Genomic DNA, 19,478 nt, shown 5'->3' on the forward strand with positions numbered 1-19,478 from the left:
GGATACAGTCAGTTACACCGTCTGCAAGTGTGTCGTGCATTGGGGCATGGACGCTATCCGGCTCCCCATCCACCGCCTTCTGGTGATGCTATGATTGGCTGGGTGCCTGGATGGAGAAGTCCCTCCATAGTCTACATCAGCGCCTGTGCTATTTGCTAATTTCGATCCCAACTTTATCACATCTAATTTTGGTAGTACTATTTATATTGTTAAAAAAATCTCATGTTGTTAAAAAAACAGTTGTGGGAATAGTTCTAGTGGAAAGAAAACATGTTTCTTTGATGTAACTTGCTAGGCAAAGCTTTAAAATTCATAGAAGAAATCATGTAAACCTCAAAATTGGGTTGTGTTTTGCACTCGCTAAATGTTTAGTCCTTCTCTGTAACCAAAAGTGTCTATCATGCTCTTTCTACCAGTTGTTGAGTTGACAACCCAATTTGTTTCTTGATCTCTTTTTGTCTTGCATCGCAGTACAAGAACGCCTTTGCTGGAATTCTGAAGAAAATTGCGACGATACGGAAGACTAATGGCTACAAATATGTCGTCCTCAGAGAGGGTAAGAAATGATGAGCTCAAAAGTGGAGATTTCCTTCATTGAGAAGCTTCCTCTTGTGTCTTTCTAGGGATAATAGTTTTGTATTATATTCGGTCTTCTGACAAGTGTATGACGAACTTCTACTGCAGCTTGCTTGTAGAAATCAAATAACGATAGGTGCTATGTTGTCATTTCCTGGAGTTATTCTAGAAGAAGTTGGGAATTACAAGGTTACGATGATGTGTGAGAAGAGGTATATTGATGCCAGGACAGTGTTTTCTGTTTGACCAGGTTCTTTAAACCTATGAATCCAAAGTGTAAAATCTAGAACGATGTTCCGAAGAGTAAAGTTTCATTGTGTTACTCAGTACAGTTTTTTTTTTCTATTGTTGCAATTTTCGAGTCCCATGTCACCCAAAGAATAATGAGCGTCCCTAGCAGCTATAGGGTTTCTACCTATTTACCCCTAATAATAAAGCAAATAATGCTTCTAGTGGTACTTCATAAGATTTGCCCCCAAAATTGCCAACAATAACCCCCATGCAACCGGTAAGTGGGAAAACGATTCCTTTTTTTTTACAATTCGCTACACAGGACTTGGTTTATTACCAGGCGGCGGAAGCGGACTAGGAGCACTCGGCAGCGCAGCACCCTAAAATCCTGCCCGCTACTCGCTCGGGATTAGTGCCACTTTTAACGAAATGTTTTGTTACGTGTGAATACACAATCCACGCGTAGAAAGAAACAGTTTGTACCTGTACTGCTCCATTAATACGAACACAGAAGAGTTAAGAGCGGGCAGCAGGAGGCTCGGTGCGGCACTATTTGTACACGAACACGTCACCGTGTACCTCCAACGCCGAGGGTGATGCACCGCAGCTTACGTCGAAGTAGACCCGTCCGGAAGTGCGGTACGCAAGCAATCTGGCATGCGCTTTTCAGGACCCAAAACCCCACACGCCTGGGCGGGACCCGTCAGGGTGCGCGGCGGCTATGGGCTGCCCTAGGTCGACCTGATCGCCTCTAGGGACTCAAGGTTCGCCGCCCTGCAATGAAGAAGAACGAACGAAGAACGAGGAAGGAGAAGAACAAGGGAGAAGATAAAAGTAAAGGTAAAAGATGATAGATTGATTTGTTCGATTGAGTGTTGTTCAATCGGCCATCACCTCTCATCTATTTATGAGGCGGCCGGACTTCCCATACAAGAAAAGGACTCAAAATCTCGTTCAAATCCTTCCAAAATTAGCCGAACTCGGATTAGGTACGTCTGAGACAGTAGTTTGGTTTTTGTGTTTCACATGCCAAATACGACCTCGGATGAAGATGTACCCAAAAGACAATTTCGCAGTTTCGACGAGATGAACAACTGTCGTGTTGAACATTTTTCGATTCAAAGTCGTCTTGTGGGCTGAAACGCTCGCGCAATATAAACAATTGGTGGCGTTACCTATGAGATATATGTCTTATTGGGCAGGCGACTTTTTGCCTCGTGGGAGGGCTGCACTGGAATGACTCTAACTTTTACATACGACTTCGGATTGAGACGATTGTTATATCAAAACCGACCATTTCGACAAGACGAAGACAATTTGTGTAGAAAGTTTTCTCATTTGAGGCCCTCCTTGAGGCATAATCGGCCAAGCAGTGCTCTGGATACAAAATCTTAGTATTGCGAACACAACTTTGATCTTTGAGCTGAGATCGGATGGCGATGGCCCAAACTTCAAAGATGTTCATATAGACAAGACATAACTTTTTCATGTAGATCACTTCTCCATTTGAGGCCATCTTAATTAAGTTCTTAACCATGCCAAAATCTAGTGTGAACACATGCCCCTCTGTTTTTTTTGGCAAAAGTTGTGTGCCGAAAAATAACTTGCACGAAGTTTGTTCTAAGGACGATGGCAACAGTCCATCGGCCATTTGTATGTGCTTAGGGCGATAAGTATATATCAGCCATCTATATGCTTAGCGCGATAATTATATATCGGCCATTTCCCATTGCTTACTTGAACTTTGTTGATGCGAACTTGGGTGGAATTTCCCCAACTCATTGCTTAGTTTTAAAACACTCGAAAAGAATTGCATCAATAGTCCGGCAATAAAATTGTATATACCAATGTGCATCGCAAAGTCTTTCGCCGAACCATCGTGTCCACCCCGTCGCTAGGATCTTACAGATAATCAATAATGAGCTTTCTTTCGCCTGTATAAAAATTGCATTAGTGGCTGAAGTGATGAGCTCCAATTCGGCCACTTCAGCCTTACCTACATTGGTTAGAATAAGCATCGGCTATTGATAGATATATGCAATACACCATGATCAGCATAGTAGTTGGATGCTTGCTGTGCCAACTCGTCTTCTCTTCAATTGTCATGTCTAGATATATGAGAAGTATTAAAGCAATCCAAGGCAAATTTTACATCTAGACATACCTCAAAATAAATTATAAGTGATTCGTCAAAACGTTGATAATCCTTGGATATTTGTTGCACTTCTCATAACGAATACCGAATGCATCAATATGTTTAGCACCTATGGCAACCAAAGGCTTGTCTCGCTTTCCAATCGAACGAAGGACAATGTTCAGATACTACACCGTGTTGGGGAACGTAGTATTTCAAAAAATATCCTACGATCACGCAAGATCTATCTAGGAGAAGCATAGCAACGAGCGGGGAGAGTGTGTCCACGTACCCTCGTAGACCGAAAGCGAAAGCGTTTAGTAACGCGGTTGATGTAGTCGAACGTCTCCATGATTCAACCGATCCAAGCACCGAACGTACAGCAGCTTCGTGTTCAGCACACGTTCAGCTCGATGACGTCCCTCGTACTCTTGATCCAGTTGAGGCCGAGGGAGATTTCCGTCAGCATGACGGCGTGGCGACGGTGATGATGAAGTTACCGGCGCAGGGCTTCGCCAAAGCACTACGACGATATGACCGAGGTGTGTAACTGTGGAGGGGGCACCGCACACGGCTAAGATAAGACTTGGTGTGCCTTTGGGGTGCCACCCTCCCACGCATAAAAAGGAAGGGGGAAAGAGGTGGCCAGCCCAAGGGGGGCGCACCAGGTTTGGGGAGTCCAACCAGGACTCCCTAGTCCAAGTAGGATTCCCCTCCTCTTTCCTTTTTCAGAGTAGCAAAGGGGGAAGGAGAGGGAGAGTAGGAGAGGGAAAGGGGGGCGCCGCCCCCACCCCTTGTCCAATTCGGACTGGCAAGGGGGGGGACGCCACCTCCTGGTCGGCCCTCTTTCTTCTCCACTAAGGCCCATGATGGGCCATTAACTTCCCGAGGGGGGGTGGTCCGGTAACCCCCGGTACTCCGAAACTCATCCGAAACATCCAGAACTATTCCGGTGTCCGAATGTGACCTTCCAAAATATGAATCTTTACCTCTCAAACATTTCGAGACTCCTCGTCATGTCCATGATCTCATCCGGGATTCCGAAGAAACTTCGGTCATCGAATCACATAACTCATAATACAAATCGTCATCGAACGTTAAGCGTGCGGACCCTACGGGTTCGAGAACTATGTAGACATGACCGAGACACATCTCCGGTCAATAACCAATACAGGAACCTGGATGCTCATATTGGATCCTACATATTCTCTGAAGATCATTATCAGTCAAACCGCACAACAACTTACGTTGTTCCCTTTGTCATCGGTATGTTACTTGCCCGAGATTCGATCGTCTGTATCCTCATACCTAGTTCAATCTCGTTACCGGCAAGTCTCTTTACTCGTTCTGTAATGCATCATCCCGTAACTAACTCATTAGTCACAATGCTTGCAAGGCTTATAGTGATTTGCATTACCGAGAGGGCCCAGAGATATCTCTCCGATACTCGGAGTGATAAATCCTAATCTTGATGTATGCCAACTCAACAAACACCATCGGAGACACCTGTAGAGCATCTTTATAATCACCCAGTTACGTTGTGACATTTGATAGCACACTAAGGATTCCTCCAGTATTCGGGAGTTTGCATAATCTCATAGTCATAGGAACATGTATAAGTCATGAAGAAAGCAATAGAAATAAACAAAACGATCATAATGCTAAGCTAACGGATGCGTCTTGTCCATCACATTATTCTCTAATGATGTGATCCCGTTCATCAAATGACAACACATGTCTATGGCTAGGAAACTTAACCATCTTTGATTAACAAGCTAGTCAAGTAGAGGCATACTAGGGACACTCTGTTTGTCTATGTATTCACACATGTACTAAGTTTCCGGTTAATACAATTCTGGCATGAATAATAAACATTTATCATAATATAAGGAAATATAAATAACAACTTTATTATTGCCTCAAGGGCATATTTCCTTCAATCTCCCACTTGCACTAGAGTCAATAATCTAGATTACATAGTAATGATTCTAACACCCATGGAGTCTTGGTGCTGATCATGTTTTGCTCGCGAGAGAGGCTTAGTCAACGGGTCTACAACATTCAGATCCATATGTATTCTGCAAATCGCTATGTCTCCCTCCTTGATTTGATCACGGATGGAATTGAAGCGTCTCTTGATGTGTTTGGTTCTCTTGTGAAATCTGGATTCCTTCGCCAAGGCTATTGCTCCAGTATTGTCACAAAAGATTTTCATTGGACCCGATGCACTAGGTATGACACCTAGATCGGATATGAACTCCTTCATCCAGACTCCTTCATTTGCTGTTTCCGAAGTAGCTATGTACTCCGCTTCACACGTAGATCCCACCACGACGCTTTGCTTGGAATTGCACCAACTGACAGCTCCACCATTCAATATAAATACATATCCAGTTTGTGACTTAGAGTCATCCGGATCAGTGTCAAAGCTTGCATCGACGTAACCATTTACGACGAGCTCTTTGTCACCTCCATAAACGAGAAACATATCCTTAGTCTTTTTCAGGTATTTTAGGATGTTCTTGGCCGCCGTCCAATGATCCACTCCTGGATTACTTTGGTACCTCCCTGCTAAACTAATAGAAAGGCACACATAAGGTCTGGTACACAACATTGCGTACATGATAGAACCTATGGCTGAAGCATAGGGAATGACTTTCATTTTCTCTCTATCTTCTGCAGTGGTCGGGCATTGATTCTGACTCAACTTCACACCTTATAACACAGGCAAGAACCCTTTCTTTGCTTGATCCATTTTGAACTTCTTCAAACTTTATCAAGGTATGTGCTTTGTGAAAGTCCAATTAAGCGCCTTGATCTATCTCTATAGATCTTGATGCCCAATATATAAGCAACTTCACCGAGGTCTTTTATTGAAAAATTCTTATTCAAGTATCCTTTTATGCTATTCAGAAATTCTGTATCATTTCTGATCAACAATATGTCATCCACATATAATATCAAAAATGCTATAGAGCTCCCACTCACTTTCTTGTAAATACAGGCTTCTCCAAAAGTCTGTATAAAACCATATGCTTTGATCACCCTATCAAAGCGTATATTCCAACTCCGAGAGGCTTGCACCAGCCCAATATATAGCACCTTTAGGATCGACAAAACCTTCTGGTTGCATCATATATAACTCTTCTTTAAGATATCCATTAAGGAATGCAGTTTTGACATCCATTTGCCAAATTTCATAATCATAAAATGCGGCAATTGCTAACACGATTCAGACATACTTAAGCATCGCTACGGGTGAGAAGGTCTCATCGTAGTCAACTCCTTGAACTTGTCGAAAACCTTTCGCAACAAGTCGAGCTTTGTAGACAATAACATTACCTTCAGCGTCAGTCTTCTTCTTGAAGATCCATTTATTCTCTATGGCTTGCTGATCAACCGACAAGTCAACCAAAGTCCACACTTTGTTCCCAGACATGGATCCCATCTCAGATTTCATGGCCTCAAGCCATTTCGTAGAATCTGGGCTCATCATCGCTTCCTCATAGTTTGTAGGTTCGTCATGGTCAAGTAACATGACCTCCAGAACAGGATTACCGTACCACTTTGGTGCGGACCTTACTCTGGTTGAGCTACGAGGTTTAGTAATAACTTGATCTGAAGTTTCATGATCATCATCATTTCCTTCCTCACTAATTGGTGTAGGAATCACTGGAACTGATTTCTGTGATGAACTACTTTCCAATTCGGGAGCAGGTACAATTACCTCATCAAGTTCTACTTTCCTCCCACTCACTTATTTCAAAAGAAACTCCTTCTCTAGAAAGGATCCATTCTTAGCAACGAAAATATTTCCTTCGGATCTGTGATAGAAGGAGTCTCCTTTGGGTATCCTATGAAGACACATTTCTCCGATTTGGGTTCGAGCTTATCAGGTTGAAGCTTTTTTCACATAAGCATCGCAGCCCCAAACTTTAAGAAATGACAGCTTAGGTTTCTTGCCAAACCACAGTTCATATGGTGTCGTCTCAACGGATTTAGATGGTGCCCTATTTAACGTGAATGCAGCCGTCTCTAAAGCATAACCCCAAAACGATAGTGGTAAATCGGTAAGAGACATCATAGATCGCACTATATCTAATAAAGTACAGTTACGACGTTCGGACACACCATTATGCTGTGGTGTTTCAGGTGGCGTGAGTTGCGAAACTATTCCACATTGTTTCAAATGAAGGCCAAATTCATAACTCAAATATTCACCTCCACGATCAGATCGTAGAAACTTTATTTTCTTGTTACCATGATTTTCCACTTCACTCTGAAATTCTTTGAATTTTTTAAATGTTTCAGACTTATGTTTCATCAAGTAGATATACCCATATCTGCTCAAATCATCTGTGATTGTCAGAAAATAACGATACCCGCCGCGATCCTCAACACTCATCGGACCGCATACATCAGTATGTATTATTTCCAACAAGTTTGTTGCTCGCTCCATTGTTCCGGTGAACGGAGTCTTAGTCATCTTGCCCATGAGGCATGGTTCACAAGCATCAAGTGATTCCAAAAGCCAATCAACATGGAGTTTCTTCATGCGCTTTATGCCAATATGACCTAAACGGCAGTGCCACAAATAAGTTGCACTATCATTATTAACCTTGCATCTTTTGGCTTCAATATTATGAATATGTGTATTACTACAATCGAGATTCATCAAAAATAGACCACTCATCAAGGGTGCATGACCATAAAAGATATTACTCATATAAATAGAACAACTATTATTCTCTTATTTAAATGAATAACCGTCTCGCATCAAACAAGATCCATATATAATGTTCATGCTTAACGCTGGCACCAAATAACAATTATTCAGGTATAAAACTAATCCCGACGGTAGATGTAGAGGTAACATGCCGACGGCGATCACATCGACTTTGGAACCATTTCCCACGCGCATCGTCACCTCGTCCTTTGCCAATCTTCGTTTAATCCGTGACCCCTGTTTCGAGTTGCAAATATGAGCAACAGAACTAGTATCAAATACCCAGGCGCTACTACGAGCATTAGTAAGGTACACATCAATAACATGTATATCAAATATACCTTTCACTTTTCCATCCTTCTTATCCGCCAAATACTTGGGGCAGTTCCAGTTCCAGTGACCAGTCCCTTTGCAGTAGAAGCACTCAGTCTCAGGCTTAGGTCCAGAGCAACTTGCTTGCCGTTCTTTTTGAAGTTCCCCTTCTTCCCTTTGCCCTTTTTCTTGAAACTAGTGGTCTTGTTAACCATCAACACTTGAAGCTCCTTCTTGATTTCTACCTCCGCAGCCTTTAGCATCGCGAAGAGCTCGGGAATTGTCTTATCCATCCCTAGCATATTATAGTTCGTCACGAAGCTTTTGTAGCTTGGTGGTAGTGATTGAAGAACTCTGTCAATGCACTATCATCAGGAAGATTAACTCCCAGTTGAGTCAAGTGGTTGTGGTACCCAGCCATTCTGAGTATATGTTCACTGACAGAACTATTCTCCTCCATCTTGCAGCTATAGAACTTATTGGAGACTTCATATCTCTCATTTTGGGCATTTGCTTGGAATATTAACTTCAACTCATGGAACATCTCACATGCTCCATGACGTTCAAAACGTTGTTGAAGTCCCGATTCTAAGCCGTAAAGCATGGCACACTAAACTATCGAGTAGTCATCAGCTTTGCTCTGCCAGACGTTCATAACATCCAGTGTTGCTCCTGCAGCGGGTCTTGCACCTAGCGGTGCTTCCAGGAGGTAATTCTTCTGTGCAGCAATGAGGATAATCCTCAAGTTACGGACCCAGTCCGTGTAGTTGCTACCATCATCTTTCAACTTAGCTTTCTCTAGGAACGCATTAAAATTCAAAGGAACAGTAGCACAGGCCATTGATCTAGAACAACATAGACATGCAAAATACTATCAGGTACTTAGTTCATGATAAATTAAAGTTCAATTAATCATATTACTGAAGAACTCCCACTTAGATAGATATCCCCCTAGTCATCTAAATGATCACGTGATCCATATCAACTAAACCATGTCCGATCATCATGTGAGATGGAGTAGTTTTCAATGGTGAACATCACTATGTTGATCATATCTACTATATGATTCATGTTCGATCTCAGTGCTCCGAGGCCATATCTGCATATGCTAGGCTCGTCAAGTTTAACCCGAGTATTCTGCGTGTGCAAAACTGGCTTGCACCCGTTGTATGTGAACGTAGAGCTTACACCCGATCATCACGTGGTGTATCGGCACGACGAACTGTAGCAACAGTGCATACTCAGGGAGAACACTTATACCTTCAAATTTAGTGATCATCTTATAATGCTACCACCGTACTAAGCAAAATAAGATGCATAAAAGATAAACATCAAATGCAATCAAAATATGTGACATGATATGGCCATGATCATCTTGTGCCTTTGCTCCATCTCCAAAGCACCGTCATGATCTCCATCGTCACCGGCTTGACACCTTGATCTCCATCGTAGCATCGTTGTCGTGTCGCCAACTATTGCTTCTACGACTATCGCTACCGCTTAGTGATAAAGTAAAGCAATTACATGGCGATTGCATTTCATACAATAAAGCGACAACCATAAGGCTCCTGTCAGTTGCCGATAACTTTTACAAAACATGATCATCTCATACAACAATTTATATCTCATTACGTCTTGACCATATCACATCACAACATGCCCTGCAAAAACAAGTTAGACGTCCTCTACTTTGTTGTTGCAAGTTTTACGTGGCTACTATGGGCTTCTAGCAAGAACCGTTCTTACCTACGCAACAAAACAACAACGATTTTTCGTCAAGTGTGATGTTTTAACCTTCAACAAGGACCAGGCGTAGTCAAACTCGATTCAACTGAAGTTGGAGAAACTGACACCCGCTAGCCACCTGTGTGCGAAGCACGTCGGTGGAACCAGTCTCATGAACGCGGTCATGTAATGTCGGTCCAGGCCGCTTCATCCAACAATACCGCTGAATCAAAGTAAGACGTTGCTGGTAAGAAGTATGACTATTATCGCCCACAACACTTTGTGTTCTACTCGTGCATATAACATCTACGCATAGACCCGGCTCGGATGCCACTGTTGGGGAACGTAGTATTTCAAAACAATTCCTACGATCACGCAAGATCTATCTAGGAGAAGCATAGCAACGAGCGGGGAGAGTGTGTCCACGTACCCTCATAGACCGAAAGCAGAAGCGTTTAGTAACATGGTTGATGTAGTCGAACGTATTCACGATTCAACCGATCCAAGCACCGAACATACGGCACCTCCGTGTTCCACACAAGTTCAGCTCGATGACGTCCCTCGTACTCTTGATCCAGTTGAGGCTGAGGGAGAGTTCCGTCAGCACGACGGTGTGGCGACGGTGATGATGAAGTTACCGGCGCAGGGCATCTCCTAAGCACTACGACGATATGACCGAGGTGTGTAACTGTGGAGGGGGGCACCGCACACGGCTAAGATAAGACTTGGTGTGCCTTTGGGGTGCCCGCTCCCACGTATATAAAGGAGGGGGGAAGAGGTGGCCGGCCCAAGGGGCGCGCCAGGTGTGGGGAGTCCTACTAGGACTCCCTAGTCCAAGTAGGATTCCCCTCCTCTTTCCTTTTTCGGAGTAGCAAAGTGGGAAGGAGAGGGAAAGGGGGGCGGGGTGCCGCCCCCACCCCTTGTCCAATTCGGACTGGCATGGGGGGGGGGCGCACGCCATGTCCTGGCCGGCCCTCCCTCTTCTCCACTAAGGCCCATGATGGCCCATTAACTTTCGAGGGGGGGGGGGGGGTTCCGGTAACTCCTGGTACTCCGAAACTCATCTGAAACATCCCGAACGATTCCGGTGTCCGAATGTGACCTTCCAATATATGAATCTTTACCTCTCGAACATTTCGAGACTCCTCTTCATGTCCGTCATCTCATCTGGGACTCCGAACAAATTTTGGTCATCGAATCACATAACTCATAACACAAATCGTCATCGAACGTTAATCGTGCGGACCCTACGTGTTCGAGAACTATGTAGACATGACCGAGACACATCTCCGGTCAATAACCAATAGCGGAACTTGGATGCTCATATTGGCTCCTACATATTCTATGAAGATCTTTATCGGTCAAACCGCACAACAACATACATTGTTCCCTTTGTCATCGGTATGTTACTTGCCCGAGATTCGATCGTCGGTATCCTCATACCTAGTTCAATCTCGTTACCGGCAAGTCTCTTTACTCGTTCCGTAATGCATCATCCCATAACTAACTCATTATTCACATTGCTGGCAAGGCTTATAGTGATGTGCATTGCCGAGAGGCCCAGAGATACCTCTCTGATACTCGGAGTGACAAATCCTAATCTCGATCTATGCCAACTCAACAAACACCATCGGAGACACCTGTAGAGAATCTTTATAATCACCCAGTTACATTGTGATGTTTGATAGCACACTAAGTGTTCCTCTGGTATTCGGGAGTTTGCATAATCTCATAGTCGTAGGAACATGTATAAGTCATGAAGAAAGCAATAGCAATAAACTAAACGATCATAGTGCTAAGCTAACGGATGTGTCTTGTCCATCACATCATCCTCTAATGATGTGATCCCGTTCATCAAATGACAGCACATGTCTATGGCTAGGAAACTTAACCATCTTTGAATAACGAGTTAGTCAAGTAGAGGCATACTAGGTACACTCTGTTTGTCTATGTATTCACAGATGTACTAAGTTTCGGATTAATACAATTCTAGTATGAATAATAAACATTTATCATGGTATAAGGAAATATAAATAGCAACTTTATTATTGCCTCTAGGGCATATTTCCTTCACACCGGCCATGCTTTGACATACTCTTAGGATGATAGATAAATATCAGCCATTAACATAAGGTCCATGTAAACATCATCCACCAAAGCAAGTATAGCCAAAATAAACAAATGAAATGACAAATCAAATATTTCGGCCCTTTGGATCAGCAGTAAACTTGTAGTAATCAAATATATATTTATTTGGTAATACCCTTTCATGATATAAGAAATTATATTGCATCCACGGATCTATAGAAGCCCATGGAGGGTGACCGATCATACTTGGGGATGAATTCCATGGCAAAGACATCAATGGCATGTTTGGCAACTATGAATAATGTGCTAACTGAAGATTTTGATGGGGTGATGCAAACCTTCGGCTTAATTGTTTTTGGCTTCCATCCTTCTCTTTCTTCAATTTTGTAACACTTGTTGCAATAGAAGGTTGCACATCATTTTTATTTTGACTGCTCCTCTTGGGAACCCATGCCATGTTCTTCTTTTTCAGCTCTTGTGCACTAAGCTTTTGTGATTCCTTCTTCTGCCAATATGGTAAGCCGAGTGGGCACCTCAGCTGTGATTCCGTTTCAACCAATGGAAACTCTTTTTTGGCCTTATGCACCCTCAACTTCTTTTCTTAAGATCTGGCATTTTGACTCTCAACTATTGATTGCTTCATCTCATTGCCTTTAGTAGCCAATGTCAACACTTTCATTGGCTCTTTTTCACTTGGGATCAAATTTAAAGTAGCACTCTTACGGCCATCTTTTTTAATGCGGTAAACTTGTTTGACCACCTCTTTGTTCTTCCTTGAGCTCCGGACCGATTCCTTATGATTGAAACGGTCTTTAACATGTGATTGTTCAAATGTTAATTCTCGGAGCTACATAATATTGGTGAGATGGTCTAAAATAAGATGGAGAATGTGCCCTTGTATCATAGCTGTCACATGATGGATATGGATCTACATGAGCATAGGGAGGCATCCATGGCATTGGCATTGGCGGCCCAAAATAAGGATATGAATATATGTTGCATTAAAATTCTCACTTTGCCAATACCGATCTTCATATTTGCGCCTTGTGGGTGATCTTGGTTTATTTGCATGATTTGGCCAATAAGCATTCTTCTCTCCACTCTTCTTTTGATATTTATCCAATAGTTCAGCGAAGGTGATTTTTAATCTCTTACTCTTGCGCTTATTTCGGCCTTTGTATTCTTTTGGTTTGCTTTCATCGATCATTGGATTTGCTTGTTGCCCCCCAATCCTTGGCGTATACATTGTAGCCTCAATGGAATTCTCGCCTTCAAGATTATGTTCATTATGCTCTTCAAAAACTTCTTTACTTGAAAGCTTGATCCCATCATATGCAGGTTTATCCTTCTTTTTAAATGGATCCGCTTCAAGCAGCCGATGCAAACTTTTTTTGCCATCAAGACCAATCAGAATAGACTGGTCATCTCTTGGTGTTTCAACAAATTTCAATCGTCCTTTTTAATGACTGATTTAACTATTTGACGAAACATGTGAAGGAAATATGCCCTAGAGGCAATAATAAAGTTGTTATCTTATATTTCTTTGTCCATGATTGCCCTCACTGCATTATGCACTGTTAAATTTATTGCATGAAAGCGGTGGCTTGTGGTTGGGTCAATTGATTGTTTCGTCCATGTGTACAAGTATGAAAAGGAACCCGAAGAGGTTACGAGCTTGAAAGTTCAGGATCATGACTTTGGCAGGTGTTCATTAGACGTTCATCCAACCCGGCCGTATGTGCTGTGGATGTAATAGGGAAATAAGGCTTTGGGACTGGGACCAGGACTGGAACTGCATACACACATTTGAAGAACACACAAATGATATTTATGAACTGAAATTTAACCCAGAGGACACCAACAGTTTTGCAAGTGCTTCACATGATAATACAGTAAAGGTTTAGCTTTCTCTCTCATATTTTCTTTGCTAAGCAAACTTTTATGCAATGATGAAGATGGGGTACGTTTCATTTTCTACTATACCTTGACCGGAAGCTCTTATGGTTGGTGTTCAGGTTTGGAGTCTTGATTCTCCCAAATCCAAGTATACTCTGTCTCGACATTCGCATTGGGTGTACAGAGTGGATTTCTTCAAGCGTGATGGTCAGCAGTATTTGATTAGTGGCTCTTGTGACAATACTGCCAAGGTCGGCTATTATGTTGGAAAGTACATTAATACAACATGCATCTAGCATTTCTAATATATGTGTACCTTGTTTTTTTTCTTTTCAAAACAGATATGGGACTTGCAGCAGAAGGAGTGTGTTCATACACTCGAACATGATTGTGAGGTCTATTCCGTCTTTGCCCATCCCAGTCTTCCAGTTCTAATGACAGGTGGTGATGATGGTGCTGTTCGTATGTGGAGCTCCACTGATTTCAGGTAAGCACGATACAACCACGTCTCGCCATGTCTCGATACAACCACGGCCGGAACTCCCTGCTCCGGCCACCCCTCCGTCCGCCGGCGCGCCATCTGCTCTCTCCCTCCCTCCCGCAAGAAAAAGCAGGAGTGGAATATGAGCCATCGGAAACTTGCGACGTCCGTCCCATCCTCACCGCCAGCAACCCCGTCGGCCACCCTGCCGCCGCCCCGCGTCCCAGCCAGCTCGCTGCCACCGCCCCGCTGACCTGCCTGCTGGCTGCAGGGTGTGCGCCGTCCTGCCGGTCGCCCCGTCGTCCGCTGCTTGGTCCGATCCGGATCGGGAGCTCCTGTCCGCCCGGCTGCAGCCGGCGCTGGGCCACCCTGCCCAGATGGGTAGAGGGTACATGCAGGTGCTGGAGGAGCCCCTGGCCAAGCCTGCGCCCACGTCCGCGAGGCTCCCCGTGCCGGCTGCTCCGACATCGCCCATCCTTTGTCCGTGCCCCCGGCTTGCCTCCGAGTCGGCAGCGGCTGCATTTGCCACTCCGTCCGTCTTGCGCACTGGTTCATCGTCCGCGTCCGCTCCTGTTCGTCCTGCATGGGGACTGGCTTGGATGCGTCAGCAGGAAGATGACGCCCGCTGATCCCATGTGTTGCACGCCACCAGCTTGTGGGGAAATGTTGGGAGATTGGCACCTCGTCACCGGGCGTCGCCGTTCGCCATCTACAAAGGCCTTCCGTCAGCCCGCTTCCATTGCCCGGCCTACTCTTCCGGCGTGGCTCAGGGATCGATGCTTTCAGTGTCTCTCCAAAGGTCATCATGCACATTCTTGTAGGGATCCAATCCGGTGCACGGGGTGCCTTTGTTTCGGCCACAAAGTGTGGTTTCTGCTGTGCTCAGCACCGCTTCAATCTATATTCGAAGCCGTGTCATGATGCCTCATCGCCTAATCTACTGCCTGCACTGGAGGTTGTCACAACACCGATGGATGTGCAATTGTAGCCCGTCCTAGCGGAGGAGATTGAGCCGCTTCACAACTGCCTTGCACGAGTTGGGACTGTTTGCGGAGAGCGGAGCCGCTCTCGCCAAACTAAAGGTTGTGCCTGTTATGCCTTCGCTGCTTGAGCTTCCGATTGGATCTTCAGTTGGGGAGGAGGCAAGCCTTTATAGACATTTCTCCCCTCATGCTACATCATGTCCGTCATTGATGTCTGTGTTGTTGACTGCCTCTGGGTGTGTAGTCATCGACGAGGTCGTGGCTCCAGTGCTGCCTATTATGGCTGAGCTGCAGGAGCGTTGTGGGGAGCCCACTTCACCTCTTTCATTGGTGCTTCCGATGGAGATGGAGAAGGTGGTGTTGGTGGGTGATGAGGTTGACGAGGTAGGTACATTGGCACCTAATTCTGAGGCGCAACTGCTAGGTTCGCCTTTGCAAAGCGAGCAACTGGAGGTGCCTGGGTCCGTCGTGTCGGTGGTACCCGCGGCTAAGGATGTTGTTGCAGTAGTGTCAGTGAAGGACAAGGTTGATGCCATTCTCTTTGAGATTCAGCTTGGCAGGTTGCTCACACGTTAGAAGGTGGCCAGCCCTGGATCTGGCAAGACGATTGTGGAGAAAGCACTCAGGAGAAAAAGCAAGAAGGATGGCATGACGCCATAGCAAAGGCGTCCGTAGCTGCTTGATGGATGGCCATCAGTCTCTTGGGCGATCCTTATGGCCTGACTTGTCTCCGTGAATTTGGCTATGTTTGTGGTCTTCAGCCCAGGCACTTTTGTTAGGGGTTTCCTTGTGGTGTACTAGTGTGGGGATTGGTGGTCGTTGTGTGTTGGATATGATGGCAGGGCTGATCGTGCACTTCCGGGGTTACATGCTCTATGAGTAGTCCGTATATGGTTGGTTTGTGTTGGGTTTTTTCTCTCTTTTTCATTAATTAACCGGGCAATTCTCTTCTGCTTAATTAATTAATGGGGCAAATATTTTGACAACGTTTCAAAAAACAAATGCTGGTTAACCCCTCTCTCTATATATCCTAAAATAGTGAGTGCTCCATATTTCCCAGGCTGAAGACAAAACTTGGGGTCCGTTTGCTGGTTAGAGGTTTGGCATGTTTGATGGGGTCAGAAAGGTAATCGGTGTTTCCAGTTTTTTTTTTAATTTCTGTATTGCCCTGTTTTTGTCTGCTTAGTTATTTCCTCAAAAAAAAGTTATTTGATGTTGTAGTCCTTTACATTGATTTCGTTTCCTAAGATTCCAGACTAGTAAAGCGTGTGCTCTTTCATCTATCAGGGTCGCAGTTGCAACGACTGTTGGAGTGTGGGTGATGGCAATTCGTGATGAAGAAGGACAAGGTGGTGGTGAAGGCAGCAACGAGAATTCCATATCAGCTATAGATTATTAGGAACCCAACGCCAATCGAGAGGACTGCTAGTACGTTCTTCGTTATAGTGCATTTTTTTATTACGATAGTATGGATACCACGTCTACGCAGTTGACCATCGTGTATGCACACGGGCATAATGAATTCCCAGATCTGAAAAATTTGAACGACTGATTGGAGATGAAGAGTACCTGTCGAAGCAGAACTAGTCAACTCTCTCGCTATGGGGAAGCGGGTGGCAACAGCTTATGTGCAGAAGATGATGATTTGACGAAGATTAATGTTTGTTGTCTGCGAGTAAATTGCACTTCCGTCTGTGCGTACGTCATGACTGGTGACTGAAGCGCATATAGACGTGTAAATTAACAATCTCATTGCCATAGATTTATTCATTCATACTACAATATATTTGTTTTCGAAAAGGTGGCAAAAGATTTGTTTCATCTCATTAATTAAGAAGATTTTTGAATTACATGACCGACCGTCCGTAGATGGCACCAAACCGACAAGCCTACTATCGCGGCATAGGAGAACTCAAACGTTTGGCCGTAGCCAGCCCCCAAAGTCTGACCTCTGTCTTGATTCTAGACGTGATTACATTTGGCGTGGACACCTTCCTAAACACTCTTGCATTCTACTCGTTCCAAATCTTCCATGAAACCAACATGACCAAGTCTGACCTCTATCTTGATTGTAGACGTGATTACATTTGGCATGGACACCTTCCTAAACACTCTTGCATTCTACTCGATCCAAATCTCCCATGAATCCAACATGACGAAAAGATGCGATGCCCTTTCGTACTACAACAATAATTGACTGATAGATGGCACGTGAACTAATTTCCTTGCTTTTAACTAGAACACTATTGATGATAAAGGGTCCTCGCTTTATATTATAAAGTAAACATCCGATACAACCAGCTCGCTGGAACTGCAGCACAAAAAAGTCCAAAAGAAAAAACAAGTAGAAGAAAAGAGAAATAAATGCCGACACTGGCAGATCAACGAAGAAAGGAACACCTGCAACTGTTGCACCCTCCGAAGAAGTACCACGACGCTCCCAGCATCCCGAAGCGTCACGCACCAAGCAACACTTTTAAGAAGGGATTCGACGACGACGCCGCTGCTGCCCCAGCAAGTTCTAGGGATTCCCCCAGTATGCGGGGGATAGTGGGGAAGGGATATACCCGACGCCCCTCGGGAAGGACAGATGGAGCCTCCATGCGTCACCGCGTCAGTATCGGACAAGCTGACAGGGATTTCTCCCGATCCACAACCACCGCCACCACCCCAGACACTTTCAAATGCACCACCCCACCAGCCTGTGCCACCACGGTTACCGGAACACCCTCGCCGCCTCTCTGGAGCTGCCAACACGAGGCCTGGAGAGGGAAAGGAGACACCAGCCACGGGAGAGACCACAAAGCGACCTGAAGGAGGGGACAGCCTCCACTACCGCAGCGGAGCCGACTGGAAGCGGCGACGACGACTTGTCGAGCCCCGCCGGCCGGGCCGGGCCCACTTGGACCCGGACAGTCCTCTCACCACGCTGCAGCTCGCCGACCGACGAAGTCCTCACCACATGCAAACCGCCGCCACCTCGCCACCACCAGGGAGCGTCGCCGCCGAATGCCGAGCCACTGGCCTGCCCCAAACCAGATTGGGCCCACAGATCAGGGTTGGGCGGGCGCCGCGAGCCACCAGCGCCGCCCCACGGCCAACGGCCGCACTGTCGCGTTTGGAACCACCATGGCACGTGGCACCACCGCCGCCGGGCCACACTAACACCGGCCGAAGGGCATCGCCGCCGGCCACCACCGCCCGAGCACACTACTAGGGAAAACCTTATACACAGAATCTTAGCAGCAGCGCGGGTCAGGGAGAGGCGCTACTGCTAATTAAGTGTGGTTTTTCCTAGACCCCCAGACCCAACAATAGACACCATTCTAAGAGGCTGGACAGATGCAGCCTTGTCGTCAGCCAACAAGTTGATAAGATCCTCTTTTGGCCGCCTCGACATAGAGCGCAGGCACCCGAGGATCTACAGATACATAGGTAGAACTAGAGGCACACTCATCGAGCTTATACCTTTTCCGACGCTCCCTCACATCTTTGACCCATGCCTTCAGCTGCTGGATTTGGTTGGCAAACTGGTGACGCGCTCTCAACATGTTAATGTAGTGAGCGATCTTGCCAACAAATCCGACATCTGGTCTGCTAGAATCCTCACCAGATTCATGCATGAAGTCGTCGATGCAGTCCTCGATGTGAAACGCCATATCCATCACCTGGTTCTTCCACTCTCTGGTCTGATGCATGCTCCTGTGCTTCGTGTACTCGTCCCCCATCAAAGCGGCCAGCTTCTCCAAGACAGAGTTCATCACCCCTGTGGAAACGCTCACCAGCGCCTCGGCCATCATCTGTATAGCTAGGCTGGTTGCTCTTTTTCCGTCGGCTGTGTATGTGTGTTCCCTGTTTTTCTGGCTAAACAGAGTAAAATGCAGAGCTCTGTGGTGTCCATCAGTCCGTGGTCATCTTGTGCAGAAAATTCAGCGGAGGCAGTTACAACTTTTATTTGCGCCAAGGGACGGCCCTGCCCCGCCTTCTGTTTGTCCTTGTCATGGATTGCCTTGCCCGCCACTTTGATTCTGGCAGTCAGGGAAGGTATACTTTCCTCGCTTGGCCACCAAGCTGTCCGACATCGCTCCTCCCTTTTCGCTGATGATGCAACAATTCTCATCCACCCGGGCACATCAGATATGCATGCCACGGCTGAGCTTCTGAAGTTATCTGGTCTCGCCACGGGGCTGCACCCCAACACCAAAGATCTTTAATCTGGAGAAGGCCATCGTCAAGCTGCAAAGATCTTTCCACTGGGATAGCACCGATAGCTGCGCTGCTGGAAGTGAATTTTCTAGCCAAAAGGATTTGGTGGCACCGGGACCC

At 45.5% G+C, this 19,478-nt stretch overlaps 1 pseudogene; it reads right to left on the minus strand.

Moving 5' to 3' along the window:
- Positions 1-19,234, minus strand: part of LOC120969198 (disease resistance protein RGA5-like) — a 136,571-nt pseudogene extending 117,337 nt beyond the window's left edge.
- Positions 19,235-19,478: the final 244 nt, after the last annotated feature.

Source organism: Aegilops tauschii, chromosome 7 (assembly GCF_002575655.3).
Source record: "Aegilops tauschii subsp. strangulata cultivar AL8/78 chromosome 7, Aet v6.0, whole genome shotgun sequence".
NCBI lineage: Eukaryota > Viridiplantae > Streptophyta > Magnoliopsida > Poales > Poaceae > Aegilops > Aegilops tauschii.